Source organism: Ranitomeya imitator, chromosome 7 (genome assembly GCF_032444005.1).
Source record: "Ranitomeya imitator isolate aRanImi1 chromosome 7, aRanImi1.pri, whole genome shotgun sequence".
Classification (NCBI taxonomy): domain Eukaryota; kingdom Metazoa; phylum Chordata; class Amphibia; order Anura; family Dendrobatidae; genus Ranitomeya; species Ranitomeya imitator.
Genome location: NC_091288.1, coordinates 212469051 through 212475050, shown reverse-complemented (window position 1 = coordinate 212475050; position 6000 = coordinate 212469051).

The following is a 6000-nucleotide window of genomic DNA, read 5'->3' as shown; positions in this document are numbered from 1 at the left end:
TAATAGTGTATATAATACTGCCATATAGTGCCTCCATAATAGTGTGTATATAATACTGCCATATAGTGCCTACATAATAGTGTATATATAATACTGCCATATAGTGCCTCCATAATAGTGTGTATATAATACTGCCATATAGTGCCTACATAAGTGTATATAATACTGCCACATAGTGCCTACATAATAGTGTGTATATAATACTGCCATATAGTGCCTACATAATAGTGTGTATATAATACTGCCATATAGTGCCTACATAATAGTGTGTATATAATACTGCCATATAGTGCCTCCATAATAGTGTGTATATAATACTGCCATATAGTGCCTACATAATAGTGTATATAATACTGCCATATAGTGCCTACATAATAGTGTATATAATACTGCCATATAGTGCCTCCATAATAGTGTGTATATAATACTGCCATATAGTGCCTACATAATAGTGTATATATAATACTGCCATATAGTGCCTCCATAATAGTGTGTATATAATACTGCCATATAGTGCCTACATAATAGTGTGTATATAATACTGCCATATAGTGCTTACATAATAGTGTATATAATACTGCAGCATTAGGCACCAATGTAATAGCAGGGCTAGGGCTGACATTGCCCCCCAGGGTCACCGCTGCCCCCGATCACTGCGGATCCCCTACACTCAGGCATCACCCCTCTGCCCAGCGTGTTGGCGGCGGAGGGGTTAACGATCGTGGAATAATTCACATTCTTCTCTCATAGTGAATAATATTTTGCAGGTCGCTCCGTGTCCCCGTGAGTCACAGGTTGGGAACGTGTCCGTGTCACTCCCACCGCCCGCGCCGACAGCAGCACCGAGGTCCCTGCCGGTGACACCAGCTCACAGCTGCCAACTTGTGCTCATCCTGAGCCTTCTGGTGCATGAATGCAATGAAGAATACTGCAGTGACTGCAGAGCTGGAGGATCAGGTGCTTTCTCCTTTAAATCCCCCAGAGACGGATGCGGGCAGTGGATCTCCAGGAGACGGTGCCCGCCGCCCGGTGATCGCCTCCTCTGCAGGATTTCCATAACATTTGCCTATATGGCCACCTGCGATGCCAGCGACAGGAATAGTGGGGCAGGGAGAATATTTAAAGGGTCTGAACACTTTTGTATCAGTTTCATTTAGCAAATGAAACAATTTTGCAAGTAATCGTTTTGTGTATAAAGCTCCTGTGCAGGCCTATGTGTCTCCATGGTTACAGACGACACACAAGCTCTGTGTAGTCTGATCCTGCATGAGAGGATGAAGACTATCGCACGACGGCAGGACCATAACCATGGAGACACATAGGACTGCAAGGGAGCTGTATACACAGAACGGCAGGAGGTTTTCGATCTCGGTTATTTAGAAGGTAGCCTCGATTTTTCATATTACACAAATTAAGGCTAAGAAAAAAGTTGATTGCAAAAGTTTACACACCCGGTAATGAGATGCTTCATCTCCTCTGTAGGGGGACCCCAATATGTAAATGATTATAGGTTGTTAATAATGGACAATCCCTTTAAGCAGAGCCGGACCCCCTGCAGAACGTGGGAGAATCCGGTATTGGAGCGGACGGTCCACATTCCTCGGGGCTGCAGATCGGGCGGAGGGAGCGGCCCCCGTGGACGCCTCATTCCTCCCACTGACACATGAGGGAACCATTTACATTTTTGGGTTCTTGCATGAATACAAACATATGAGTCATCTGCACGGACAGGGTGCGTGCATGGCTCCGCAGGAGGGCTGGGTACATGTCCGGCTCCTGCTCTCCTTCATGAATCAGCGAGCTCAGGATGAGCAGAAATGAAAATCCCAGCCAAACAGGCGGGAGCTGCCAATGTGCGATCATTTTATATCTTTGATTCTGCCTAATAAGCCTCACAGCTGAGGGTTTGTCACAGTGACGGGATCCATTCCTCCTGCACTGACACATTGTTACACACCGTCAGAACTGGATGCCACTGTAACAAACCCTCAGCTGTGAGAAGTATTAGGTTAAAGGGTAACTCCTGAAAATAAAAAAAGTGGATATGGAACGACATGACGATCCCCGGAGATCTGTCGGTTTAGATCCCCAGTGATTGGGGCTCTGGGACCCCAATAATAAGCTCTGCAACCCCTTCGTTAGCGGAGCCGCGATGCTCCATTCATTGACTAGGGTACTGCTGGGAGTAGCCCCAGTGATTGGAATGAAGGCCGAACATCGGCGCCTCTGCTCCACTGAGCTGGTCCTGGAGTCTCTGAGCATTGCTCTTGGGGTCCTTGGGGGTCCCAGTGGTCAGCACCTTATCTATTATAGGATGAAGAGAAGTTTGCAGCTATTCACTGACAGCAAGCAGTGAGGGAGACACTGGCAGTAGGGTCCACTCTGCCATCTTGGCACCTCTGCCTGGCACAGCCGAGGAGGCGGGCGCCGCTGTGTGCACTGTATACACAGGAACGCTCCAGCAGCTGTGAATAGGATCAGTCATCAGCTCCAGCCGCTGATATTAGGCGGGTTCCCCCGGGGCACCGGGGTCTGCAGGGCATGGGTGGGGCGAGATCGCTATGTAGGGTGTGTCGCCCGTGGAAAACACTGTAAACACTGCAGACACATGAAAGTGATAGCCCTGTATAGCACCTGTAGGAGGCTGGGGGCGCGGGCACACATCACATATCCCGATTATAGCACCTGTAGGATGCCAGGGGGCGCGGGCACACATCACATACCCCGATTATAGCACCTGTAGGATGCCAGGGGGCACGGGCACACATCACATACCCCGATTATAGCACCTATAGGACGCGGGCACACATCACATATCCCGATTATAGCACCTATAGGACGCGGGCACACATCACATACCCCGATTATACCACCTGTAGGACGCCGGGGGCGCGGGCACACATCACATACCCCGATTATACCACCTGTAGGAGGCCGGGGGCGCGGGCACACATCACATACCCCGATTATAGCACCTGTAGGAGGCCGGGGGCGCGGGCACACATCACATACCCCGATTATACCACCTGCAGGAGGCCGGGGGCGCAGGCACACATCACATACCCCGATTATAGCACCTGTAGGATGCCGGGGGCGCGGGCACACATCACATACCCCGATTATAGCACCTGTAGGAGGTCGGGGGCGCGGGCACACATCACATACCCCGATTATAGCACCTGTAGGACGCCGGGGGCGCGGGCACACATCACATACCCCGATTATACCACCTGCAGGAGGCCGGGGGCGCAGGCATACATCACATACCCCGATTATAGCACCTGTAGGACGCCGGGGGCGCGGGCACACATCACATACCCCAATTATAGCACCTGTAGGAGGTCGGGGGCGCGGGCACACATCATATACCCCGATTATAGCACCTGCAGGACGCCGGGGGTGCGGGCACACATCACATACCCCGATTATAGCACCTGTAGGACGCCGGGGGCGCGGGCACACATCACATACCCCGATTATAGCACCTGTAGGACGCCGGGGGAGCGGGCACACATCACGTACCCCGATTATAGCACCTGTAGGACACCGGGGGCGCGGGCACACATCACATATCCCGATTATAGCACCTGTAGGAGGCCGGGGGCGCGGGCACACATCACATACCCCGATTATAGCACCTGCAGGACACCGGGGGCGCGGGCACACACCACATACCCCAATTATAGCACCTGTAGGACGCCGGGGGCGCGGGCACACATCACATACCCCGATTATACCACCTGTAGGAGGCCGGGGGCGCGGGCACACATCACATACCCCGATTATAGCACCTATAGGAGGCCGGGGGCGCGGGCACACATCACATACCCTGATTATACCACCTGTAGGAGGCCGGGGGCGCGGGCACACATCACATACCCCGATTATAGCACCTGCAGGACGCCGGGGGCGCGGGCACACATCACATACCCCGATTATAGCACCTGTACGACGCCGGGGGCGCGGGCACACATCACATACCCCGATTATAGCACCTGTAGGATGCCGGGGGTGCGGGCACACATCACATACCCCGATTATAGCACCTGTAGGACGCCGGGGGCGCGGGCACACATCACATACCCCGATTATAGCACCTGTAGGAGGCCAGGGGCGCGGGCACACATCACATACCCCGATTATAGCACCTGTAGGAGGCCGGGGGCGCGGGCACACATCACATACCCCGATTATAGCACCTACAAGACGCGGGCACCGGGGCACACATCACATACCCCGATTATAGCACCTGCAAGACGTGGGCACCGGGGCACACATCACATACCCCGATTATAGCACCTGCAGGACGCGGGCACCGGGGCACACATCACATACCCCGATTATAGCACCTGTAGGAGGCTGAGGGCGCGGGCACACATCACATACCCCGATTATAGCACCTGTAGGGTGCCGGGGGCGTGGGCACACATCACATACCCCGATTATAGCACCTGTAGGACGCCGGGGGCGCGGGCACACATCACATACCCCGATTATACCACCTGTAGGGGGGCGCGGGCACACATCACATACCCCGATTATAGCACTTGCAGGACGCGGGCACCAGGCACACATCACAAACCCGATTATAGCACCTGCAGGACGTGGGTGCCGGGATCTCACTTATCACATACCCCGATTATAGCACCTGTAGGAGGCCGGGGGCGCGGGCACACATCACATACCTTGATTATAGCACCTGTAGGGTGCCGGGGGTGCGGGCACACATCACATACCCCGATTATAGCACCTGTAGGGTGCCGGGGGCGCGGGCACACATCACATACCCGGATTATAGCACCTGTAAGATGCCGGGGGTGCGGGCACACATCACATACCCCGATTTTAGCACCTGTAGGACGCCGGGGGCGCGGGGACACATCACATACCCCGATTATAGCACCTGTAGGAGGCCGGGGGCGCGGGCACACATCACATACCCCGATTATAGTACCTGTAGGGTGCCGGGGGTGTGGGCACACATCACATACCCCGATTATAGCACCTGTAGGGTTCCGGGGGCGCGGACACACATCACATACCCCGATTATAGTACCTGTAGGGTGCCGGGGGTGCGGGCACACATCACATACCCCGATTATAGCACCTGTAAGATGCCGGGGGTGCGGGCACACATCACATACCCCGATTTTAGCACCTGTAGGACGCCGGGGGCGCGGGCACACATCACATACCCCGATTATAGCACCTGCAGGACGCGGGCACTGGGACACACATCACATACCCCGATTATAGTACCTGTAGGGTGCCGGGGGCGCGGGCACACATCACATACCCCGATTATAGCACCTGTAAGATGCCGGGGGTGCGGGCACACATCACATACCCCGATTATAGCACCTGTAGGAGGCCGGGGGCGCGGGCACACATCACATACCCCGATTATAGCACCTGCAGGACGCGGGCACTGGGGCACACATCACATACCCCGATTATACCACCTGTAGGACGCCGGGGGCGCGGGCACACATCACATACCCCGATTATAGCACCTGTAGGACGCCAGGGGCGCGGGCACACATCACATACCCCGATTATAGCACCTATAGGACGCGGGCACACATCACATACCCCGATTATACCACCTGTAGGACGCCGGGGGCGCGGGCACACATCATATACCCCGATTATAGCACCTGTAGGAGGTCGGGGGCGCGGGCACACATCACATACCCCGATTATAGCACCTGTAGGACGCCGGGGGGGCGGGCACACATCACATACCCCGATTATACCACCTGTAGGACGCCGGGGGCGCGGGCACACATCACATACCCCGATTATAGCACCTGTAGGACGCCAGGGGCGCGGGCACACATCACATACCCCGATTATAGCACCTATAGGACGCGGGCACACATCACATACCCCGATTATACCACCTGTAGGACGCTGGGGGCGCGGACACACATCACATACCCTGATTATAGCACCTGTAGGAGGTCGGGGGCGCGGGCACACATCACATACCCCGATTAT